Source organism: Sus scrofa, chromosome 8, assembly GCF_000003025.6.
Source record: "Sus scrofa isolate TJ Tabasco breed Duroc chromosome 8, Sscrofa11.1, whole genome shotgun sequence".
NCBI lineage: Eukaryota > Metazoa > Chordata > Mammalia > Artiodactyla > Suidae > Sus > Sus scrofa.
In genome coordinates, this window is record NC_010450.4 from 91,251,834 (window position 1) to 91,279,452 (window position 27,619).

Sequence of the window (27,619 nt, forward strand, 5' to 3'; positions counted from 1 at the left end):
AACCAGATATGTAAGGTTATAGATATGATATGTTTAAAGAAAGAAGATGAAAAAATGCATACCATGCAAATACTTGTCAAAATAAATTATATCATAATTAGTGGGCACAAATAAAACAATCTAATTATTTGTAGTAATTATGTTCCACAAAGCTACCACCAACACTGAACTGCTGAATGCACCAATGTCGTAAAGCAAAATTTAATACATAAAAACATACATACAAAAACATGTCACATAGATTATAATCTAAATTCTAAAAATCAACATTTGATTTTTATTTTCTTCATTTTATAAAATAGAAAATGTTCAGAACTGTTAAGAAACCTGACTGAGGCTGTCTAATAAAGTGTCTAGGTTGGGACTCAAAAACCCTATCCAACTATCCTCAGAAATGTTCTTGAGCTACTGCCCTACTCCCTTCTATCTCCATCCTCTGGTCATCTCCATATGAAAGACGAAACAAGAAAACAGGTCAGTTATAACTGGTAATGCGGGTATCAGGCAACTCAATTCTTATGAAACCCTGCACATATCTGCCAATGATAAAGAAAACTCTTAAGTATTTATTTTGGGATTTAAAAAAATATTTGAGTATTTTGTAAATACAGAATACACAAATAATTTGGATCAATTGTATTAATAGTTACAAAATGTATTAACAGTTACAAAATTTCTCTTTTTAAAATAATAAAAACGCAATTCATTAAGAAGCTATGACATCATTTCAAACTCTTTTCTCCCATTTTGTAGGTTGTCTTTTTAACTATTTTTTTTATGGTTTCCTTTGCTCTGCAAAAGCTTCTCATTTTGATTAGGTCCCATTGGCTTATTTTTGCTTTTATTTCTGTTGCTTTGGGAGACTGACCTAAGAAAACATTTGTAAAGTTAATGTCAGAGAATGTTTTGTCTATGTTCTCTTATACGACTTTGATGGTGTCTTATCTTAGGTTTAAGTCTTTAAGCCATTTTGAGTTTATTTTTTATCATGGTGGGAGGGTGTGTTCCAGCTTTCCCATCATAACTTTCTGAAAGACTGTCTTTTTCCCATTTTGTATTCTTGTTTCCTATGTCGAAGATTAATTCACTGTAGGTGTCTGGGTTTATTTGTGGGTTCTTTATTCTATTCCATTGGTCTGTATGTCTATTTTGGTACCAGTACCACACTGTCTTGATTACTGTGGCTTTGTAGTATTGCTTGAAGTCTGCAAGAGTTATGCCTCCTGCTTGGTTTTTGTTCCTCAGGATTGCTGTGGCAATTCTGGGTCTTTTATGGATCCATATACATTTTTGGATTGTTTGTTCTAGTTCTGTGAAAAATGTCATGAGTAATTTGATAAAGAATGCATTGAATCTGTAAATTACTTTGGGTATTATGTCCATTTTTATGTCATTAATTTTTCTAACCCAGAAGCATGGACTATCTTTCCATTTGTTTGACTCCTCTTTAATTTATTTGATTAATGTTTTATAGTTCTCAGCATAAAAGTCTTTCACCACCTTGATCAGGTTTATTCTAGATATTTAATTTTTTTAGGTGCAATTTTAAAAGGTATTATATTTTTATATTCCTTTTCTAATATTTCATTGTTAGTATACAGAAATGCAACCGATTTCTAAAGGTTAATCTTGTACCCTGTGACTTTGCTCAATTTGTTGATCAGTTCCAGTAGTTTTCCTGTGGAGTCCTTAGGGCTTTCTATATATAGCATCATGTCATCAAGTGACAATTTTACCTCTTCTCTTTCAATTTGAATACCTTTTATTTCTTTTCTTTGTCTGATTGTGGCTACGAGTTCCATACTACGTTGAATAAAAATGGTGAGAGTTGGCGCTCCCATTGTGGCTCAGCCAAATAGGAACCATGGGGTTGTGGGTTGACCCTGGCCTTGCTCAGTGGGTTAAGGATCTGGCATTGCCATGAGCTGTGGTGTAGGTCAGAGACATGGCTCAGATCCTGTGTTGCTGTGGCTGTGGCGTAGGTGGCTATAGCTCCGATTAGACCCCCTAGCCTGGGAAACTCCATATGCTGTGGGTGCGACCCTAGAAAAGACAAAAAGACAAAAATAATAATAATAATAATAATAAAAAGTTATAAGAGTGGGCATTCATTCCAAATTTTAGGGGGAAGGCTTTCAATTTTTCTCCTTTGAGTATTATATTTGCTGTAGGTTTGTCATAAGTGACTTTAAGTTATGTTCCCTCTATACCCACTTTGGTAAGAGTTTTTATCATGAATGGATGTGGGACTTTGTCAAATACTTTTTCTGCATCTCTTGAGATGATCATGTGGTTTTTGACTTTTATTTGTTAGTGTGGTGTATGACATTGATTGATTTGCATATGTTGAACCATCTTTGTGAAACTGAGATGAATCCCACTTGGTCATGGCATATGATCTTTTTTATATGTTGTTGGATTCGGCTGCCTAAAATTTTATTGAGAATTTTTGCATCTATATTCATCAAATATATTGGTGTATAATTTTTTTGGTGGTATCCTGGTCTGGTTTTAGTATTAGGGTGATTGTGGCTTCACGGAATGTCTTTGGAAGTGTTCCTTCCTTCTCAACCTTTTGAGAAAGTTTAAGGAGGATGGGTATAAGTTCCTCTTTGTATGTTTGGTAGAATTCTCCTGTGAAGCCATCTGGTCCTGGAATTTTGTTTGTAGGGATTGTTTTTATTACATATTCAATTACATTTCTAATGATCGGTCTGTTCAGTTGATTTATTTCATCTTGATTCAGTTTTGGCAGGCTATAAATCCCCAGAAAATCATCCATTTCTTCTAGGTTTTCAACTGACAAGGGCTTAATCTCTAAAATATACAAACAATTTATATATATACAACTCAAGAGCAAAAAAAAAAAACAAAAACAAAAAAAACAACTACCCATTTGAAAAATGGGCAAAAGATCTGAATAGACATTTCTCCAAATAATATATACAGATGGCCAATAAGCATATAAAAAAAAGGCTCAAAATGACTGATCATTAGAGAAATGCAAATCAAAACTACTATGAGGTACCATCTCACACCCTCACATCTGTCAGAATGGCCATCATTAACAGGTCAACAAATAACAAATGCTGGAGTGGGTGTGGAGAAAAAGGATCATTCCTACACTTTTGATGGGAATGTAAATTGGTACAACTACTGTGGAAAACAGTATGGAGGTACCTCAGAAAACTAAATATAGAACTATCATATAACCCAGCAATCCCACTCTTGGGCATATACCCAGACAAAACTTTCCTTGAAAAAGACACATGCACCTATATGTTCATTGCATCTCTCTTCACAATAGCTAAAACATGGAAACAACCTAAATGTCCATTGACAGATGATTGGATTAAGAAGATGTGGTATATATACACGATGGAATACTACTCAGCCAAAAAAAGAACAAAATAATGCCATTTGCAGCAACATGGACGGAACTAGAGACTCTCATAATAAGTGAAGTAAGTCAGAAAGAGAAACAAATAAATACATGATATCTCTTATATGTGGAACCTAATATACAGCATAAATGAATCTTTCCACAGAAGAGAAACTCATGGATCTGGATAACAGACTTGTGGTTACCAAGGGAGAGGGGGAGGGAGTGTGATGGACTGGGAATCTGGGGTTAATAGATGCAAACTATTGCATTTGGAGTGGATAAGCAATGAGATCCTGCTGTGTAGCACTGGGAACTATGTCTAATCACTTGTGATGGAGGATAATGTGAGAAAAATAATGTACATATATGTGTGTGTGATAGGGTCACTTTGCTATACAGTAGAAAATTGACAGAACACTGTAAACCAACTATAATAGAAAAAATAAAAATCATAAAAAACAGACTAAAGTGATAATTCAAAAAAGAAAATAAAAAAAAGAAGCTATGACAATTCTCAGTGTGCATGCACCTGATAAAGATTCAAATCACATAAAACAAAAATGGAGAGAACCCTTAGGAGAAATATAGCCAATATTATAAATGATAGTTTAAAGACTCTCCTCTTAGTAAGTTATAGAATAATTAAATGGGAATAAATATGAAGATAAAAATCTTGAATAAACCTAGAGCTCAATATGACCTAATCACTGCTTTTTGAACAACTTAATAACAATATGATTATTGTATTGATGCTTATCTCAACTACTTCTTTGATAATAATTAATGGAACTTAATTTTCCTGGAACTGAAAGGCAGTGGAACCCCAGTGGAAATTGGAAAATGATGTTTATTATAAAGTGATGTTTGTTGTTTGTAGACTCAGAGATACCTTCCTCAAATTCATTACTCAGGATATTGATATAAACTTCATGCACAGGAATGGATACATAGGACGCAACAGTCATACAGTACTCTTTTCATGATAAATAACTTATAGAGTTATTTTCTAAACTGAGGTATTCATCTATAAATGTAGGTTATCTTTCTTGGGATTAAAAAAAAAAAAGAAATGAAACATGAAAGAATGAAAGATCTGCTCGCCCCCCACACCCGTAAACTAACAAAACAAATTCATCAAAATTGTGGTCTGCCTATTTATCTCAGCAGCAAACTAATTAAAAGAGTTGGAGTTCCCGTCGTGGTACAGTAGTGAAAGAATCTGACTAGGAGCCATGAGGTTGAGGGTTCGATCCCTGGCCTTGCTCAGTGGGTTAAGGATCTGGCATTGCTCTGAGCTGTTGTGTAGGTCGCAGATGCGACTCAGATCTGGTGTTGTGGCTGTGGTGTAGGCTGGTGGCTACAGCTCTGATTAGACCCCTAGCCTGGGAACCTCCACATGCTGTGGGAGTGGCTCAAGAAAAGGCAAAAAGACAAAATAAAATAAAATAGTTGAGAAATAAGAGTGCAAAGCAGTAACTAGGGAGAAAGAAGAAGGAGCTAATTTTTAGGTACATTTTATCTGCTTTACTGAAGTCTACTTTGACAGGTATTCTAATTGTATTTTCTTGTTTGTCTGCTAATTTAACATACTTGTTACAGTACCAGTAGTATAATTGTTTCTCTTGTGTGATATGAAATGTGTTAAAAAAAAAAAAAAAAAAACTTTGGAAGACTACATTATCTTTAATACCTTTCTACTATATATATATTTTTTTCCTGGTAAATCCCAGAAAAGTACCTGGGTACCTGAAACCACAGCTAGGTGGTACATTTTTCAGCCTCTCCTACAGCTATGTTAAGACTAATCCCTATGACTACACTCAAATAATGGGATGTGAAAAAAAAAATCCATGTAATTTCCTTGGTGCCTTTAATAGGAAAGAATATACATTCCTCTTCTTCCATATTCCCCATTTCCCTTTGACTGAAGACATCACTGGCCATGTGAATCTGAGCAGCACTTGAAGGAAAGTAGAACCACACATCAGGAACAGTCTGAGTACATTATGAATATCCCCCCAGCACCATGGCCTCCTTATTCTGTCCTTGTGTTCAGGAAGGAGAAGAAAATGAATTTTCTATCATTTTTTGGGGTAATTTTTGTCATTATGGCAACAGGGCTAAATCTTTATTATAACAAATGATAAACTACATATTTTTTGCTGGATTCAAATTTTTCCTATAAAAATGCTTATGTTATTAAGCAGTTCAATTTCAGATGAAACCTTATTAGTATGCCTACTATAATTTGTTTTAAATCACATGGTTATTTGTTAAGAACCACAGACTCGTTTTGGAAAGTTATTTAAAACAAATTGGGTGTCTGCACAACTTGTATTGCCTCAACAAATGAGTTTTACCCTTGTAATAACATCGCCTTACTATTTCCAGTGGCATTTTATGATACTTTCTAATATGTTGATCTAATTTTACATTGGTGTTTATAAGAACAAAACCATTTAAAAATATTAAAAATATACTCTTTATGAAGTTTGGTTTTTTATTTGATAATAAATTTGATCCAAAATTATACAGGCTTTTAAAATTCTCTTTAGAAATCCATGCTAACATTTTAACATTTACACTAGATGAAAACAAAAAATATTGGCAAGTATAAAAGACAAACAGGAAGGACAAAATATTTCACTAAGTTCTCAAACTCAAGTATTACTATAACGGCACAGTAATGCTTTTACTTGTTACTTACCGCACAAATGATATTTTTATATGATGACAGCATATCCTAAGAGTTATTCCTGAGTCATGTCCAGCATTTAATTGCTCATCTTGTCCATTTGGACAGTCATGAGCTTTCTTATCAAATTTAGCTTAAGCTTGTATATTCATGCCAGTAGTTTTTAAATAAAGATCAACTTCTTTATCATTAGGATATTTAAAAGCATAAGGTTGCATGAGATTTTTCACTAGATGTATTTAGAAAACTTTTCTGGAATATTTTTGCAATTTAAATTATTCGCATTAGCCTATAGGTTTTGACTTTAAAAAAATTGATTCTTAGTTATAAAATTAATTCTCATTTTAAAATTTAAAATGTGAGTAGAAAAATTTTTAAATTATGGGTTAAAGATTATTTTACTCTCTACCTACATTAAGCTATATACTATTTAAATTTCATATACCATAATTTTAAGGAATTTAAGTATTTATAAATATAGTTTAAATAGAAAAAAGTTAAAAATGTGCATCTATAATTTCCTGTAAGTAGTGTATACTCACTTCAAATAGGTTTTAGAAAAAAATTTGTTTAAATTCTTATTATTTTTAGATTTTCAAATGGATAAAAATGCTTTAAATCTTTATGATGGATGCTTATATTTTTACTGTTTATTGGGTACCACAATGAATATTTTGTACTTATTATCTTTGGAACAAGTACAAGTATTATTATAGAAAATATTCCTAGAAATTCAATGTTGATGGATATTACCAAAAAATAATGGATAAAAATGTTAAATGAATAATTGCATTTATTTAAAATTTCATCAAACATATAAAAGTGTCCATCCCTGTACCATCATACCTGTACTATCTGGTCAAAATTTTATATTATCATTCCACCTTTTTAGTGTCTTTTTTTGACATAATTACTTTTTCATGTGTTTGTTCATTTGTTCGTTTTTTTTGACACACCCACATGATGTAGAAGTTCCTGGACCAGGGATTGAACCCATGTCACAGTTGCAGCTTGCACCACAACTGTGGCAGTTCCAAATCCTTAATCTGATGACAACAAGGGAACTTCCTGATATAATTACCTTTTAGTTTTTCCCACTTCAATTTCACATTCCGTATGTTACCCTAGCTTTCTAGAATAAATAATTTTTAATGAGTCTAAATCAAATAAAATTTTAACTAACTCTTATAGAATAGGTTCTGCCTAAGTATTTATTTTCCTTTTGATACCAGAAAAACTCAAGCATTAAATATCTTTAAATTAAAAATCTTTAAATATCTTAAATGTTTTTATTTTATTCAAAGATGCTTCTCAAGGCCGAGAAGAGCACCTGGCCTATAGTAGGCATGCTAAAAAACATTTGCTGAGTGAATAAATCGTTTTGTTGAATAATTAGATTATTTTCTGGTTCACTGATGTAAATTTCACCAAAAATGCTTAATTGTGGTTGTTAGTAACTTGCTAGTAACAGTTCATTTATTCTGATTGTTTATTAAAATTATTGAAGGCATTTAAATATTTGTATTTCATCTAGGAACAGACTTAGTATTCTCCCTTAGGTTTTCTTAAGAGATGTTTTCCATTGTACTTTCTGCACAATTAGACATTTTAGTTCTGATTTCCCCTTTGGTAATACTTCCTAATTCCTATGAAGTAACTTATAATTTATTTCTGTTAAGTGGTTACTTAGGAAAAACTTTGGCTTTCATGAAAATGATTTCTGTGACAAGTATTATTATTTTTTTTTCTAGAATAATTTTATCACCATCAGAATATACAGCCTCTAAATTGCTTTTTTGGTTTTTTTTGTTTTTTTTTTTTTGTTTTTTTGTCTTTTTAGGACCATACCCATGGCATATGGAGGTTCCCAGGCTAGGGGTCTAATCAAAGCTGTAGCTGCCAGCCTTGACAAAACACAGCAGTGCTAGATCCAAGCTGTGTCTGCGACCTACACCACAGCTCATGGCAACGCCGGATCCTTAACTCACTGAGCGAGGCCAGGGATTGAACCCACAACCTCATGGATGCTAGTCGCATTCGTTACCACTGCACCATGATGGGAACTGTAAATTGTTATTTGGAGTAATTTATTAACAATTTATTCTCGGCACATATATGATTATTTTTTATAAGTGGTCCATAAACACACAAAAAATATATTCCTGGGATTGTTAAAAAGGTTGTGCATATATATGACTATGTTTATTGCCTATTTTTACTTTGTTTGGTCACACAGTCCAAAAGATATATAAACATTTTTTTTAATATAACTGCCTGATTATGTTAATGTTGCTTGAAGTTGAAAAAAATAAAATGCTGGATTTCTAGGATTTGGCTATACAAATTTAGGGGCCATTTTTCTTTGTCCATAGACACTACGTGTGTTCCATCTTCTTCCTTAATAATTTTTTAAACTCCATATATTTTCCTGCTTTTTGTCTATGAAATTTTTTGTGACTCCAATTTTATTTTTGCTAAATATTCTCAAGATTTATTTGTTTGTTTTTAATATAACCCCTCATCTAAATCTTTTTCCCTCACTTTTCTTCTTATAAATATAGAGCATGGTTTGCATTTTCAACAATTTGGGGATCTCATTCTCTCTGTAGAGGACAGATGTAGAAGAGTGCTGCCTGGTCACTTTATGAAATAACTGACATACAGAGTTTATTACTTTTGTTTTAATATGTTTTACCTATTTTTTATTTTTTTATAGTTATCCTTTACTTTTCTCACTATACTGGTTATATTCTCAAAATAGAATTCTCAAACATAGTTTGGTTTATATGTTCAAAGAATACTGGGCTGTTTTACTTTCCAGGAAGGAAATGGGCATTAATTATCTATCTATTGTAACATCAGAGTTATCCAAATTATCAACAGTAGTGGTGGGAGTTGCCATTGTGGTGCAATGGAAACAAATCTGACTAATATCCATGAGGATGGGGGTTTCATCCTAGATTTGCTCAGTGGGTTAAGGATAAGGCTTTTCCGTAAGCTGTGATATAGTTTGCTGATTTGGCTCAGATCCTGTATTGCTGTGGCTGTGGTGGCAGCTGTAGCTCAGATTGAACCCCTAGCCCCTATATGCTGCAAGTACAGCACTAAAACAAAGGAAAAATTAAAAAAAAGGAAAGAAACCCAAATCCAAACACAACAGTAGGGGCATGGGGATAAAGTATAGACGGAGGAAAATGACTTTGGTGGTCAAGGATCTTTGGTAGTTAGTTCTTATGGGGAAAATATAAATTATACTGATTATACTGTCAGATGACTTCTTTTGATTATAACCATGAATGCATGTGAAGAAAAGAATTTCAGGCTATGAATTTCTGACTCCAAAACTCAGATGAAAAATGAGAAGCCATCTGTGACATATTTTGAGGAGTTTTTTGCCTTCTATATTCAAAGGATCAAATCCAGGGTTTAGCTTAACTATTGTGAAGTTAAAATAATAACATTTCCAGGTCTTTTACTCTAAGGTGAATGTCCTAGTGATAAAGGAATATTAGAATTACATATATTAAGATAAGAACTCTGAACACCTTTTAACCTGCCTTACCAGTGGAGGTGTTAGGTAGGATAGGATAGGAAAATGGACCCTGCTGAGTCAGAACGGGACATTAATCATCACCAAAAACAAGATGCCTGCAATTAAACACACACAGGCACAATGTCAGGTACTCTCATGGGAACTTCCCTCTTACCCTCCCCCATGCATATAAGATACCCTGCCCAAGATCAATCAGAAGATCAAATTTGTCTCATGCAGGGACCAGTCAACACTCAGCCCTCACGCAGGCACAGTGGACTGGGGTGGGCAGAATCAAGTCTTCAGTCTGGTCAACAGCATGAGGCTATAAAGGGAAACCCAATTGTAAAGCAGGGCCAGTCCTACTGGCAGGGTGGTCTGCTCTCCCTCTGAGTATACTTTCACTTTAATAAACTTGTAACACTTTCACCTTGGCCAACTTGCTTGTGCTTCCTAAAGCCTCCAACTGAGCTGTAAGGCTTTCAAGCTGCAACATTTTCGTTTTAAAGAGCTGGCTTACACTTTCTAACGTGGCTGCCCCTTCAATTCTTTGCGCGCGCAGAGGTAATGTTCACAGACAACGCAGAACATAGATATAGACAATGTATGAACGGAGGCAGTTTGTAGTGCCTCTTTTGAACATGTTAACTTTCTCCATATAAAAAGCTCTTTATTGCTTTACCAAGTGTATTTCCCTCTTAAGGGGATTCAGATATTCATAGAGATCCAAATCTACCATTGATCCTGTTTCCAAGAGTCCCAACACGCAGCAGAAGGTCCCGTCACAAAACAGACATGAAGTCGACTCTGGAGGTGGTTAGCCTCAACATAGAAATACATATGGAACTTACTGAAATGTGTCAACAGGAGTCTAGGGAGCTTGTATTCAAATGATTTCTAAGAGTATTGGGTAAAGAAGATGAAAATAAAATCTTGATTTGGGCTACAGATATTGGCATGGGATTCAGGGTTTGATGTACTGGCTAATAAACAAGAGAATAGTAGCTCTGCTAGGTAAACTATTATAATCTGGATTTAAAAGTTACCTCGAATAAATGGCTATTTTGGTATAATCTATATGAAAGAATCTGAAGCCTCAAGAATGCAGGAAGTCTTGACATAACTGTTGTACTCAGTCTCATTAGCCACTCCTAACTGTATCCTTTGGGAGGACGTGGAAAAGACACATTTTGCCTAGTCATTAACATATTAATTGTTGAGTGCATGAATGAACATCTGCATTTTGAAAAGCTGTGAAGAGAGTTTACAATTTAGGAAAGATATCATGGTGGCAGAGATTAAAATGAGATTCATTCCATGATATCAGCAGGAATATTGCAACCCAAAGTAGAGGACAGGTGGAAATATCAAGTCAGAGAGAAAAGTGGGCATAGCAACCTCAGTAAAATGGAATTTAAGCAAAGTATTTGACCAGCAGAGATTTGTGATGAGACTGAAAAATAATTTCATTCAGCTGACAGCTAAACTAACAGTTATATTCTCTGTTGAACAGAAAAAAATAATTTGAACATATCAATAATATCAGACAAGATTACCCCATGACCATGATAAAGCAAGACAAAATAATATCTGAACATGAACAAATGCAACTATATTACACAGCTACAAAATAACCAAACATCTCCTGCTTTCATCTAACATGATTGGATACTGCTTCTTTTCTAGTAAAAACTTATTCTGCTTTGGTTCTTACTACTAGACAAAATTTATTAAGACAACCAGTCAATCAGTTGTCTTATCCTCAACTCATTTTTACAAAGATGCTCCATATTTCCTCCAGTATGCTCTCCTTTGCTACAGTGAGGTAATGAATCAAATTTATTACAGGCATGTTTCTAGCAGTCTTTAGTCATGGGGCTTTATCAGATAGAGTTCCAATAAACTTCAGCTGGAATATTTAACACAACTGACAAGGTCCCTAAACCTGAAATATTAAAAAAAAAAAAAAAAAAAAAGGACAACAGCTGGAGATAATTAAGTAAATTTTACTGAATTAATATGTTTCAGAGTATATTAAGTAGAATAACTTTAAGGAACTGTATTGCATTTTTTTTTCCGTTAAATATAGATTGACAGGACTTCCTGTTATGGTCAGCGGAAACAAATCTAAGAACCATGAGGTTGCGGGTTTGATCCCTGGTCTCACTCAGTGGGTTAAGGATCCAGCCTTGCTGTTAGTGTGGTGTAGGTCGCAGACATGGCTCAGATCTGGCATTGCTGTGGCTCTGGCACAGGCCAGCAGCAACAGCTCCGATAAACCCTAGCCTGGGAACCTCCATGTGCCATGGGGGCGGTCCTCAAAAGACCAAAAAAAAAAAAAGATTGACATTAATCCAGTTCTGCAAATAGCAAAAGGGTAAATCCATAGAATTAATTATAACCATGAGACAGTCTTTAGAGATAGCCTGTGATGCTGATTTTTTTTCGTGGCCCTTTCCACCTTTTGGTTGATAGCTTACTAATAGAAAAGTTCTGGTATATAAAAAAATAATTGGCTGGCAGATTGCTTCAGTACATGAATTTTGGCATTTGCCTGAACAGTATTAAGAGACTTTATAAAACCTTTTCTAAATACAGCTCAAAATAAATAATAGCTACAATAAAGTAGCTTAATGGATCTGCTTTTGTATCTGCTCCCATAAGGGGCAACAAACAACTAAAATAACAACATTCTTTTTACAGGAAAACTTGCTGACATTAATAAAATGGTCAAAGGGAAATTAATTTACTCATTCCAGATCAGTAAGAAAAAGTAATAGAAATTCATAATCCTCAAGGAATATGAACACACTCTTTTTTTTTTTTTTTTTTTGCTATTTCTTTGGGCCGCTCCTGTGGCATATGGAGGTTCCCAGGCTAGGGGTCGGAATTGGAGCTGTAGCGCCAGAGCCACAGAAACGCGGGATCCAGCGTGTCTGCGACCTACACCACAGCTCACGGCAACGCCAGATGTTAACCCACTGAGCAAGGGCAGGGACTGAACCGCAACCTCATGGTTCCTAGTCGGATTCGTTAACCACTGCGCCACGACGGGAACTCCCAAACACATTCTAAGTGAACTCTAGTACCTAAGGCCCACTGATTCTATTACAACAACGAATCATTTTCCAAAAATTCTTTTTATCACTTCCTCTGAGTCATAAGATTGAAGTGACCTAAAACTATCACCTCAAAAAAACCTGTAATTGTAACTCTTGGCCTCTCACTTGCCTACCTAAGTTCCTTCTCTGTGATACCACTCCAGAAAATTTAATCAGCAGAAACTTAAGTGGAAATATGTCAGTGAAATCAAAGGTCTTCACAGACTCTTTCTAGAAATTCATGAGGACTCTTCCATACATGAATCATTAGGACATCAACTGGCTCCAAACAGAAAGGATTGAGCTGATTGTGGAATATTTCATTAAAAAGTGGGACTTGTGGTTGCCAAGGGGGAGAGAGAGGGAGTGGGGTGGTTGGGGATCTTGGGGTTAATAGATACAAGCTATTGCCTTTGGAATGGATTACAATGAGATCCTGCTGTGTAGCATGGGAACTTTGTCACTTATGATGGAACATGATAATGTGTGAAAATAGGATGTATACATGTATGTGTAACTGAGTCACCACGCTGTACAGTAGAAAAAAAATTGTATTTGGGAAATAACTATTAAAAAATAATAATAACTCCTAAAAGAAAATTAAAAAAAAAAAAGGGTACTTAGAATGCTTTCCATTAGAACTCTAACACTCCTATGTGGCCTGTCAAAAAAGTTTCAACAAGGTATAAACAAGATTGAACTCTTTCATTTTTGGTGCATTCTAACCCAGATGGTCTGTCTTTGGTAGTTCCCATGGCCACGCCATTCACTTTTTTTGCACTGGTACATTTTTTTACTCTCTAGTTTTCACTTCGATCCATGCAATCAGTATTTGTTTATCTCCTGATAGGAGATCAGCAATATTCTTGAACTGAAACACCTCTAGAGTTTACTGAAACTCTATTCCAGTCAGTCCTTAATCAATATCTAAGAATTTAACATTCTCTTATGACTCTAATATAATGCATAAAAGACCTATCCCTAACCTCAAAAAACAATTTCTATTACTCTTTTTGTTAAATACCTTATATCAGAAAGAAAGACTCAAAAGAGAAATTGAAATTCTGCTGAGGAAAAATTCATTATTTGAAACATAGTATATCCTGCAAAGAAATGTAACATCTACTCTTAGAGATTATAAGCTTTTCAAAATTTTCCTAGGTCAATGATCAAAAATTAACTTTGTAAATGACAAAGACTAGCTAAGCATTGCAGATTTTGAGTGCCAAATTTGTCTGAAGACACAACGTCTTTAAATAATCTAGTTAATTTTTGTTAAAGAACCACAACTCTATGAAAATAAACAAGAAAAAGACTTGTTGCCTAAAGAAGGCCCTACAACTGATGGCATAAATGGCATATTTGTTTCCTAAAATGATAGAAATATAACCTCTGAAACAAAATTCTATTTAACAATAATTATGGAGTGATAATTACAACAATGTATAGAAAAGAAATACAGATAATGATAATCTTCTTTTGCATAAGTTTATGTATATATAATAATGCCAGTAAAATATGAAAACATAAATATAAACAAAATAAAAATTATTATTTCAAAAAGTAATAATTATTCTTTATTGCAAAGGGTAGAAGTCATCTAAAATTTGGTCTATTAAAGTAATACACAGAAATATTAATTTTTTTACAACTTCTACAAATTTATAAATGGCATTTTCAAAATTAATTTTATTTGCACAAGCATGTTTAATAGACAATATAGCCAGAGTAGTCAATCTGTCTTCTCTCATGATTGATGGAAATATGTTCTATAAATTTTATTTCTCAAAGATTTCTTTCATATAAAGCAACAGGTACACAAATAGGAATAATCTCAAACATGGAAATAAGTTTGTTGGTGTCTCTAAGAATTTTATTCAACAATAAATTCCTAAAGTTGCAATATTCTCCATGTTTATGTTTCTTTAAAGTAAGAGAAGTTTTCAAATATATTTATAATTGAATTTTTCTATTAAAGTAGATTCACAAGAAATGATAATAAATTTATATTTGATTAAAAATTCTAAAATTTCCTTATTCTTCAAAAGTAAGATAAAATGGCTCTGTAATAGTGAACTTTGGCATTCAATTTATTAACTGCTTTAGAACAAGTGTTCAGTGCTTTATGTGAATAATTGAAGCATCCAAATACTAATATTTGAATTTTTTTTTCTGAAACTAAGTCCATTTGGTTCTAAAGTAAATTTTCCTTTCATTATACGCTGTTTTTGTATTGCTAATGATATTCTGAACATTTCTGCACATCATTTCAAGAAACCATGTAAAACTTGTTTCACTCTGTTATCTAAGATTGTCTGGTTATTGAAAAATATTTTGAGACTATTTATCTTCATCTAAACTTTCCCACCGGAGAAAAAAAATCTCAGAAACAAAAAAAAAATTACAATAATACAGAATAAAATTTGAGCTGATCCTCTTGTAGCTACATTTTAAAATATATCAGAAATTGACAGAACATTGTAAATCAGCTATAATTAAGAAATAAAAAAAAATATATCAGATGGTACTTTAAACACTGAGATGTTCAGAACATACCTTTATTTGAACATAGCCCTATAATGATCACTACTGCTAGTCTGACAAAATATATTCATAGGTATTCCCTACATTTTGCATCAACATTTCTCATTGATTAGGTAAAAACTGAAAATTGATTTTCTTTTCCTTGCAAAGTTAAGCAAGGTCACAAAGGAAGAAATATTTTAAAAGAGAGCGAACTCCACAAAGAAATAAATGTACTATCATTCTGATTTTGAATCTATTACATAAAAATGGGATACGTAATATTACATAGTTGTAATTATTTGTAATCCATGAAGAATACAACTTGATGAACAGAAAAGTACTAAGATGAACTAATTTGAACTTTTTGCATATAATATATATTTTCATAAATACATATCTTTGTTAGGATATCCATCTATATTTATATTTAAACACACATGTATATTTAAATTTATATTGTATTATATATATATTATATTAATATATGTGTGTGTAATATCACTACCAAACTACTTAGAGCAAAAAAAAAAAAGAAAAAAAATTTTTTTTTTCCCTAGGAGGGATTTTTATCACTCATATTGTTTATAATTACTAGTTTCTCCCTCTGGAACTTGAAGGCTATAAATTTTTTAGTTACAGGATACACTATGCATTTGTGAGCTTCAACTGTGATGCTTGTTCTTTCCCCTTCAAAAGGTAATGTGACTAAATACTGAAAATGACACTCAGTCCCATTACCAAGTATTAGTTTTCCCAAATTGTCTACCTAAGTAGTCTCTACATGTCCTGAACCATGGAAGCTTATTTTCTGATACAGACAAAAAGGAAAAACCTTCTTTAATCATCTGTGGTCATGACCATTTAATGTACTGTTAAGAACAAGTATAACTGTACATTTTAACATACTAATCCTTAAATTTATACATTCTTATTTTTAAAAAATATCACTGCTTTGTACTTCAGTTTCTTTGGAATACTTAAAGTTGAGAATTCTTAGGAAACCCTCTGGGTAGATTAAATTCAGAGGACAGCCGACTCAAGATACTAGATTACGAAAATTATCTTGAAACAAACACAATTTAAAACAACATATCAAAACTTTGGGGATACAATAAAAGCAGTTATAAAAGGGTTGTTTATAGTGATAAAGGCCTATATTAAGAAAAAATAAATTTCTATCACCAACATAACTTCACACCTTAAGGAATTAGGAGAAAGAAAAACAAAAATTAAGAACAAATGTTAACAGAAAAAAGATTGCAAAGATCACAGCAGAAATGAATTAAATAGAGAATAGAAAATAGAAAAGATAACTAAAACTATGAATTGTTTTTTGAAAGATAAACAAAATTGATAAACAATTGCCTGGACTTACCAAGAAAAAAAAAAGAGGACATAAATAACTAAAATTATAAATGAAAAATATAACAACTGACACCACAGAAACACCAAGGATCTAAGAGAATATCATGAACAATTATACATCAACAAATTGGGCAATATAAATATAAATTCCTAGAATCATATAATCCACTAGGATTGAATTATGAAGAAATAAAAAATATGAGCAGAATAATGAATAAGGAGAGTGAATCAGTAGTCAAAAACCCCTTAAAAAGAAAAGCCCAGGACTGAAGAGCTTCACAGGTAAATTCTACCAGACATTTTTAAAAAGAGAATTGATACCAGTCATTCTCAAACTCTTCCAAAAAACTGAATTTTACAAGGTCGCACTTATTTTTTAAGATCATCACTATGTTGACACCAAAGCCATACAAAAGACATTACAAGAAAACTATCAGCCAATATCCCTGATGAATACACATGCTAATTCTAAACCAAATACTAGCAAATCAAATTTAATAGCATATTTACAGCATATACACCAAATTCAAAAGCATATTATTGTAATTCAACATTATATCACAATCAAGTGCTATTTATCCCTGACATGAAAGGATAGTTCAATATATGGAAATCAATAAATGTGATACATTACTTTAACAAGATGAATGATAAAAATCATATGATCATCTCAATAAATAGAAAAAAAAATTGACAAAATTCAACATCCATTAATGACAAAACTCTCAACAAAGTGGGATACCTCATCATAAGAAAGGCCATCTATAACGAACCCATATATATCTATACTCAAGGGCAAAAGCTAAAGGAACAAGACAAGGGAACCCATTTTTACGACTCTTAATCAGCACAGTATTGTGCTCTGTGTTTCTTGACAGAGCAATCAGACAAGAAAAAGAAATAAAAGGCATCCAGATCATAAAGGAAGAAGTGAAAAATGTCTAGATACTCATGTTGCAACAGAAGAAAGAGTGGGGGAAAAACTGTAGTTGCAATGTATACATGTAAGGATAACCTGACCCCCTTGCTGTACAGTGGGAAAATAAAAAAAAAAAAAAAAAAAAAAAAAAGTTTTAAAATGATAATGTCTAAATAAATATCTTTAAAAAGAAATAAAATACAAAGCAACAACAACAAAAAAGTCTCTATTGGTAGATTACATTATCTTATTTATAGAAAATAATAAAAAAGACTCTACCCCCAACACCAAGAAAAAGTGTTATAACAATCAAGTTCAATAAAGTTTAAGGATACAAAAACTAATATATCAAGATCAATTAGTTTGGAAAAATAAGTAAAGGAAACAATCATTTACAATGGCATCAAAAATGATAAATACATAGGAATAAATTTAATCAAGGCAGTCAAAATCCATACACTGAAACCTCTAAGACATTGATAAAGAAGTTAATTAAAACACAAATAAATGGGAAGATAGTTATGCCCATGGGTCAGAATAGTTAATATTATTAAAATTTCTATGCTAACCAAAGCCATCTATAGATTCAAATACAATTCCTATCAAAATTTCAGGAGAATTTTTGCACAGAAGTAGAAAATAAAATCCTAAAATTAGTATGAAATAACAGAAGGTCATGAATAACTAAAGAAATTGAGACAGAACAACACAGCTGGAGGCATCACACTTCCTGATTTCAAACTATGTTACAAAGTTATAGTAAATAAAATGGTGTGACACTGACATACAGTCCAATGGAACAGAATTGAGAGCTCAGAGATCAACATGTGTGTGTGTGTGTATTTATTTATATATAATCAAGTAATATTTAACAAACGTTCAAAGAATACTCAACTGAGAAAGGATCATCTATTCAATACACAATGTTTAGAAAACTTGATATTCACAGACAAAAGAGTAAAATTTCAACTCTATTTTATACTATTCACAAAAATTAACTTGAAGTGGATCAGGTACTTAATGCTAAGACATGAAACAGTAAAAGTCCTAAGAAAACATAAGGGAAAATGCTCCTTGATTTGGCAATGATTTTTTTTTGATGTAACATCAAAAACATAAGCAACAAAATCAAAAATAAAAAGTTGAACTGCATCAAAATAAAAAGCTCTGCATAGCAAAATAAACCTTGAACAAATGAAAAGGTAATTACAGAATATAAGAAAATATTTTCAAATCATATGTTTGATAAGGGGTTAATATCCAAAATACATAAGAAACTCATACAGTTAGCAAATAAAACAATCTGATTTAAAAAGGGGCAAAAGACCTGAATAGACATTTTCCCAAAGGAACAGCAATTATATGAAAAGGTGCTCAACATCACTAATCAGAGAAATACAACTCAAAACCAAAATAAGATATAATCTCATAACTATTAGAATGGCCTTAACAAAAAGACAAAAAATAACAAATGATGATAAGGATGTGGCAAAAAGTGAACTCTTGTATACCAGTGATCTATTTCTACTATGGAAATATTCTGGGGGGGGTCCCTCAAAAATTAAAAATAAAACTACCATATAATTCAAAAATCTCCCTTCTGGGCATTTATTGGACAAATGAAATCACCTTCTTGCAATGATATCTGCACCTCCACATTTATTACAGAATTATTCATAAAGACATGGAAACAACCTAAATGTCCATTGGTGGATCTATGGATAAAGAAAATTCAGTGTGTGTGTGTGTGTGTGTGTGTGTGTGTGTGTGGTATAAATGGAATACACATGCTTGAATATTATTCATCCATAAAAAGAAGGAAATCCTGCCATCTTCCACTATGTGGATTAACCTTGATGACATTATGCCAGGTACAATAAGGCCAGACTGAGGAAGAGAAATACTGTACAATCTCATTCATATGTAAAGTCCAAAGAACTGAACCATAGTAACAGATAGTAGATTCATCATTGTTTAGAGCTAGTGGGAGGTGGGGAAAGTGGGAGATATTGGTCAAAGACACAAACTTATATAAGAAATAAGATATGTAATGTACATCATGGTGATTATAGTTAATGATACTGAATTTTATACTTGAAAGTTGCTAAACATGTAAATCTTAAATGTTCTCACTATTAACAATGAAAGGTAATTTGTGTGAGGTGAAGGATGTGTTAAATAATCATATATATTTATTATTCATTAAATATTTCACTATATATACATGTATGAAATCTTCACATTGTCCATCTTCTACTTACATAATATGTTAATTATATAGAAATAAAGTCAGTAAAAAAGTTTTTGTATCAAGCATATGATGGGACAAGGCAGATAGCTTTCATGCAAAATGATAACACAATTTTCTGTCGATTTGCTTATTTCCTTTCATTTGCCACTTATTATAGTTATTATTGTATTTCAGTACCTCTTTGTGATCACTTGGCCTCTGACAGTTGTTTTTACATAACTTTGCCATATTATTCTTCATCTCATCTGGCTTTCTCTGTCACCTAAGGAAAAGAAAGAAAAGCAGTACTTGTTCAGTTTTTCTCAGATTATAGTTTATGCTCTAAACCTTATTGATGCCCAAATTCTTCATCTTCCATGTGATTCTTATGACACAAAATTAATAGTTATTTCTTTCACCACTCATAAAATGTATTTTCTTTGTAGTTTCCTTGTGATATATAAATTATCCTATCATTATTCACCACCTCAACTTTCACTCTCATAAAAATTGGGTTTCACCTCCACCCACAGTCAAGAAAATACTTTCACTGAAATCATATTATAATTGTCAACAGAACACAGCTCACCAGAGGAAACAAATATTAGGGTTATCCTTGCTGTTGTATTCCCTTTGTTCTCTTCAGAGACTTTCTAGCCTTATTGGTAGATGCTATTTATATCCATTCAGAAAATCAGCCTGTGTTCCCATACCATTAATTGACTTGCTCTCACAGTAATGAGCAATACCTATAGTCCTAATTATTTTCTGTGCCTACCAGGATACTACATCTTATGTGAAAATGAGGCACAACTTGCCTACTGAATACACATCCATCCTGTGTATTTGGGCAATTTTAAAGCTTTTCATATATCTAAAAACAATTTAATATATTTTCCTGAAAAAGGTATCTCCAGATATTCAAAGTGTGACAACTGTAGTCAGCTCATCTACCCACGGGGTCTGCACCTGAGTTGGTGAAATCCCCAGCTGCAGAATCCTTCTGCAGAAGGTTGATATAGGAGGCTGACTCTACTACACCACTTATAAAAGGGACTTTAGTATCTGTTGATTTTAGTATGTGGGGCTGGGTCCTGGAACCAATCTCGTATGGATACTTAAGGACAACTCTACCATCTATTCAGGAAAGTTCACAATTTCACTTTTCATAATGTATGCTGAATTTTCAATGATGTAGTAATGCAACTGGAAAAAATAGTCTAAATTTTGTCACTGATCTTAGAAAAAATCATCAATAATGGTATTTGTTTTGGAGATCCCCCAAATTAATTTACATTGATTAACTGGGTTGTGATAAACTAGCATGTACCCTCTGATTTCTCTTAAAGGAAAAATGTATGCTATATAACATTCTTACTGAATTTTGTAAAATGTGACTTCTCTAAAATAGAAGACCAACAAACGATAAAAGATTCAGCTGGGAGTCTGAAGATATTTCCACGACTGAGATTTGTAGTCTAGGTCCTGGCTTCATAGCTCCTTAAGTGGCCAAATAAAGTTTTCTTTTTTTAACTGCATGTAATGTAGCTGGCCAATGCAGCCTGTTCAAAGCAGCAATAATAGTGGGACACCACTGTCATATCAGATAATTTAACATACCATAGAATAAATAGGAAAGACAAATTCTTATCCAAGTGAAGACAACAACCTTTTGATCAACCAAATCTTGAAAAGTGTGTGGATCTGGGCTGAACAGATTAATACTCATTAGTTTGACTTCACCTGCCATTGGCCAAATGAGTGACCGGAAAAGAAAGAAAAAAAGCCCTCAGAGGATCTATTTGGCAACAGGATATCAAGTAATTCCCTTCTACTTGCATTCCTTCCAATGGGGATAAATACACACACACACACACACACACACATCCCTACACATCTCTACTGGGGTATGTGGACATTGCTCACATTTTATATACTATATATAATACCATAATGAGATGGCCTCAGACCCATGAAAACATCATACTAGAGTCCCAGTGTGTCTCACCAGAAATGTTACTGCCCTAGGACCTGTGGTTTCTTGGAAGGCCATAGCTTTGTCTCTTGGGCGTGCAGAGTTCACCATCTCATTTTGGCTTTCAGAGGTCCCTCTCCCATTCAGCCTTTGGGGCAGAGGTTCCCTCCCAACCAGGCCAGGCACCATGGGAGAGACACAGAGGTCCTGTGACTCCAAGTTGGGGCAAGGGTCGAGGAGGATTGCAGTTTTCTTGATAGGTAGCATGAGCTAGTCTCCCTAGGGCAAGACTGAGATGAGGTGCTTCAAGCACCTGAGTACCCAGGTGTTCTCATTCCAGGACCACCCTGTCTAGACTTCATAGAATTATTGAGAAATGCATTATCTGGCATCTTCTAGGGAGAGAGTGGCCACAACAGAACCTCATTGGATTTTGCTAATCTCTTGGCTGCCCCTGACAATTAAGACATTCCAGCCCATGGTCTTCTGCCCCATTAGCAGTTCGTGTAGTTACTACCCTTGCACACCTGAAGCCACATAGTGCACCCTGTGGATGCAATTTTGCCTTGTTTGCCTTCCTGGGAAGCTCCATACTCCACCCAGCCAGATCAGGCCTTGCCCTGGCCCACATGTGTCTCCTGCTAAAAAAGTTGTCTGTCCCCCTCTATCCCTGTTAGATCACAACCTATAATTTCCTATCCTTAAAAAACATTTCATGATTCCTTCAATTTTTTTTAATTACCTCAGCAACACAATAAACTTACCTCTCATTGACAACAGTTGTGTTTTTTTTAATCTTTGGCTCCTGCATTTATCAATGTTAATGACTAATTGAGATAATATCCCCGAAAATGTAGTGGATGAATATCCCTGTAAAGTGGTGTTAAACATACATGGGGGAAAATATCCAAGTTTGCAGAAACCTAACAACTCATACTCACTGCTCAGACCTAAGCCAGTTTACTGACAAGAATATACTCAAATGGACCTAGGTCTCTGAAATAGAGGCCTAAGATGTAAGCATAATTACATATATTACATTTTTCTAGGAAAATCTGTGGCTGTTTTCCTGGATGTCTATTCAATAGGAAAGAAATAGCTGTTAGCCTGCACACAGACCTGCAAACTTTGTAAATGCCCAGTCTAGAAACCAAAGAAAGAGCCCAAAGACAGTGAAAGAGATACCAATGGTTCATTGGGTAAAGGATCTTACATGACTAGAAGAAAAGGGTCCTGGAGAAACATCCCACTGTGTTTGGCAAATGACAAGAAGGACGTATCAATAATCTTGACTACTCGAGGGGAGAGGGAAGCTACAATTTATAGGGGGAATTGACGTCAGGCTGGCTCATCAGTTACCAGGGAAACCAGTGGCTGGGGCAAGGGGTAAGCATACAGGTAGTTACTGATTAAGCCCTATAATTAACACAATTGGATAGTCATGTGAGTGACATAGGGCGTTGTCAGGGAGGGAATGAACAGAGAGCAAGAGAACAGCCATCTTGGATAGTCTGAACATACACTGTCATTTTTACATAGGACGCTCTCTGTTATGGGTAATGCAATGATTTTTTTTTCCTCCCTTAAGAGAAAGATATTTGATGCAGAGGTTATTTTAAATCCTGCTGAGAGGGCTTTTGCCAGAAGTTCTTATCCACTGCCATGATTTCTCATTAAACATCATCTTTGGTGAAGGGATAGATTGTTTGATAAAGAGAGCCTGGTCAAAGAATCACACCCACAGAATATTTTTACCATGTGCTATGTAATCCAAAAGCAGCAGGTTTGACAGAATTATATTATAACCCACAGGATGCTCACTTATAATGCCGGCTGGCACAAAACTGCTTACAAGATTGAATGCTTGCCTAAATTATTAAGTTTATAACATAACCAGTAGCTATCTTTTCCATAGTCAAAAATACAGATCCACAGACCAAGGGATGTGGGTGGAAATGACCCTTCTTAATCAAATAAAATAATTGATTTCACATGTTTGAAGGTTCTACTGTATAGGGAAAAAAAATGCTTTTACCATGGAACAGGTAATGATCTCATTCACTGGGAAGTTGAGACAAACACTCTGGCCATTTCATGTTGCTTATGCCACCAAACCAATAAGTAAATAAGACGATTGTTATATTGGGTGGCAGCTGGCTAGTCATAATTCCTAAGCAGAAAATGAGCTACCCTGCTCTGTAATGGTACCAAGATGACCATGAATGGAACCCAGAGGATTCATTAGGGCACCCCTCACAGTCTCTTGCCCAGAATCTTTTTCAATGGAATCGTACTGAGACTACATAAAAACAATGTAAATAAGGACACAGATCTTAAGTTGAGGTATTTAGCTAGATAAAGACTCAGGTCCATTTGTTAATGGCAGAGGGTAAAGGAAACAGAATGTGTGGTAGAAAAAGCAGCTATGAATATCAATTTAAGCTTTATAATCAGTTACAGAAGGTTTTTTAAAATGTTTTTTTCATTCATTTCTTCTCTTTTTATTTATTACTTTATATGATTGAATGATATTTTTGGTTTCCTTTGACAATGCAACTCAGCCACCAACACCCCACAGAATAAGGTAGCTCAAGAGAATTTGTGTATACTCTGTTTTAGGGATACAAATTTTCACCCAAATAATGTGACCAAAAACGAGACTGAAGAGAATTACTTGAGAGTCATCCTTTGCTCTCTGCACCCTGTTCTGTAACTGAGAAGCTGACTGTTATTAGCCACACCAATAGATGCCCTTACTTCTCAGCTTATGATTTAGTTTTAACAAAAAAGACATGCTGACTGGAGATCCACAGAACAAAAAGAATGTTAGAAATATTTGGTTCTCTAATTCCTATAAAGTCAGATCTCTTTGCTTTGGTTGTGTCTATCAAAGGGAGAGAGTGCCTGCTTGGTGGCACTCTTCATCTCTCTGCCTCTTTTTTTCTCTTTCTCATCCTCGCCCTTTCCCACTTCCTCTTTCTGGTTTTTCTCCCCTAGTCCTTTAAGTATCAGAGCCAAAATTAACTACTTGTTATTATTATACCCTGGTATTGCATTAGCTTTTGCTTCTTTAAAAAAAAAAATTACCCATACCTTTGTAAATGCTTTATTTCCCCTTAAATTATTATACTTCTCTCTTTACCTTCGAACTATTTCAAAATTTCTGAGACTTTCCAGTATAGTTTATAATCCTTTGTTCTAGTTCTTCATTTGGTTTTGCATTTGACACTATCAGTTCTCTTTCAAGAATATTGAACATATACTCAAATTTGCATTTGTATAGTCGACAAATATTTACTAGGCACTTATTACAGGAAAGAAATTGCTTTAGGCACAACAAATACAAAAGTAATCAAAACAGGAGTTCCCGTGGTAGCTCAGTGGTTAATGAACCTGAATAACATCCATGAGGACGCAGCTTTGATCCTTCGCCTTGCTCAGCGTGTTAAGGATCCAGTGTTGCTCTGTCTGTGGTGTAGGCCAGTGGTTGTAGGTCCAATTCAACCCCTAGCCTGGGAAACTCCATATGCCATGGGTGCAGCCCTAAAAAGACAAAAAAAAAAACAAAAAAAAAAATCAAAACATAAAGAATCTAATCCTAAAACATGTATCGGTTCTTTTGACCAGGATCTCTGGATAAAAGGACAAGAAACTAATGCAGGAATCAGTTCAAAATCCATGTCACAGTAAGGAGATAACATTTTTAGAGTGTTACATTAAAGCTGCATGGGATAATAATTTCTAAGTGATTTTTAAGGAATAAAAATCGGTTCTATGATTTGTATCTCCTTTATCTTCTCTTAATTTAAGTTTTTATTGTTATAATAATTTAATATACTAGTTAAGAATTTTATCCAACAATGAATAACAAAATATAGTGTCTTCAGATAGAAATATATTCCTGGAATTCCCATTGTGGTTCAGTGTGTTGAGGACCTGACATAGCCTCCAAGAGGATGTGGGTTCAATCCCTGCCCTCGCTCAGTGTGTGAAAGATCTGGTTTTGCCACAAGCTATGGTAGAGGTCACAGATGCAGCTCAGAACTGTGGCTGTGACTTAGGACCCAGTTGGAGTTGTGGTTGTGACGTAGGACCCAGTTGGAGTTCTGATTTGACCTCTAGCCTGGGAACTTCTATATGCAGCAGGTGCAGCTTAAAAAAAAAAAAAAAAAGAAGAAGAAGAAGGAATATATCCTTGTGTTAGGAAGGAAAAAATTCTGAACTGAGTAACCCTGTGTGATAAAATGAACTTGATGATTATTGGGGACCTACTCTTCCTTCACTATCCTAGCATGTGGTTTCTTTTATCAAGGCCAGCTATGTCCAATATGACTGTGAAGCTTAGTCGTGAACCCATGCTACTCTGTGAAATTAAGGAGAGGAGAAAAATAGCAACAGCAACAAAAGCCTTCATTCTACCTGCATCAACTCTCTTTGGGCAGCCTCCTCAGATGCTCTACAGACACTTTTATTTATACATCATTTTCAAGACCTTAGTCATAGGGTCATGTGGCTTTAGGAAGTCTAGGAAATTTACACAGTTTTTTAGTTGGATGTGTGTTAACTCAGAATAAAATTGTGGACCTCCTAAACTGAACACGTACCATGATTTTTTATGTGTCTTAGACCTGAAGATATGACAATGAACCAAGTAGACAGGATGAATCTGCTTCAATTTTAGGTGAGCTCACCCTGTGGGGGAAAAATAAATTTAAACATTGTATGGAATAAAATTGTGTATGGAAGATTTTATATATGTGTGTTTGTGTATTTGTTTCAGAATATTTGTCCACATACATAAAAGTATACTTTTAAATATATATACATAAATGTATATGTACATGTATATAAACACATGTACATTTTTATAAATATGTTTATTCATGTTCATCTATAATAAGAATTTTATATGATAAATGTGTGTGGCAATTATAAAATGATTGTAGTAACTATTAAGAGCAATGGAGAAAGTAAGAGGAAATGATTAGAAAGTGACTGAAGGGCTGATTTTGTTCAGGCAAGCATGGAGGCCTTTCTGAGGAAATTACATTGAGTTCAGTTATAAATACCAAGAAGGTGGGAATCATGCACAGATTTTGGAGAGGATTTTAAGCCAAAAGTTTAGTGAGTATAGAGGAACTGAATTTGTCCCACTGAAAAGAAATAAAGGCCAGACTGGCTGGAGTTTAGGGAACAGGGATGTGAGAGGAGTGAGATGACATCACAGCAAGGTGGGATAGGCAGACCATGAAGGGGGCTTGTGGAAAATGATAAATATTGGGCATGATGCTGTAGGAAGGTTTCGAGCAGAGGCGTCATTATCTGAGTTATCCTTAAGAAAACCCGAAAGCTTGTACTAACTACTCTGGGTCTATGACAGAAGAACAAGCATGAACAGAGACCATAAGGAGGCAATTGCAGTAGCCCACATCAAGGACACATCAGTAAAAAGAGTTAGGAAACATATATTATCACCTCTAGGACTTTTTCCAGAAATAGGTAGTATACACTTTATTTTCCCCTACATCTTCAAAATGAATATTATTTTACTTAATATTAAAAAACAGTAAGATAAATATTTTCAAGTTTATTTTTTAAGAAATCAAACATACCATTGGGGACCCAGGTTCTTTCTTAAGTTTATATTATTATAAAATATTTTAAAAACACAATGCAAGGAATAATACAGTGTGCACTCAGGTATCCACTGCTCATCTTAATAACTAAAATTTTAAAAATATATTTGAAGACTTTTTAAACATATTTTAATGATATTCTTTAAAAATCAACTGAACAAAAACTATCAAGAATTGTAGTCATGTATATATACAATACATATGCATATGTTAATCATGTATATGTAGTTTATAATATGTGCATTAATTACATAT

General features: G+C 33.9%; 1 long non-coding RNA gene across 1 annotated transcript in view; it reads right to left on the bottom strand.

The window, feature by feature from the left end:
• Window positions 1-23,065, bottom strand: part of LOC110262157 — a 119,421-nt gene extending 96,356 nt beyond the window's left edge. Inside the window, exons 1-2 of the long non-coding RNA XR_002346789.1 lie at window positions 22,942-23,065; window positions 19,952-20,036 (exon numbers count right to left, since the gene is read on the bottom strand). This is a non-coding gene — a long non-coding RNA (uncharacterized LOC110262157). The remainder of the gene's footprint in view (window positions 1-19,951; window positions 20,037-22,941) is intronic.